Source organism: Merops nubicus, unplaced genomic scaffold, assembly GCF_000691845.1.
Source record: "Merops nubicus isolate BGI_N331 unplaced genomic scaffold, ASM69184v1 scaffold48053, whole genome shotgun sequence".
NCBI lineage: Eukaryota > Metazoa > Chordata > Aves > Coraciiformes > Meropidae > Merops > Merops nubicus.
The window spans coordinates 466-713 of NW_008601856.1; positions in this window are offsets into that span (position 1 = coordinate 466).

The following is a 248-nucleotide window of genomic DNA, read 5'->3' on the forward strand; positions in this document are numbered from 1 at the left end:
AGGTCGGCCAGGAGGAGGAGGAAGGTGGAGGCCCAGCGGGTGCCCGTGGAGGGGAGATGCTGGGGTGACAACAACACCAGTTGCCCCAAATCCTTCTCCATCTTGACGAAACGTTGACTGGTTTTCCCTCATCTCAACCCCTTGCCCCAGGTCTTCAGCCATTTGCCCCACAATCCACCTGTGTTGGTCTCAGGTCTCCACAGATGGCGCCAGCTTTGGCGGGGCAACACTGGAGCCGTGGGGCAAAG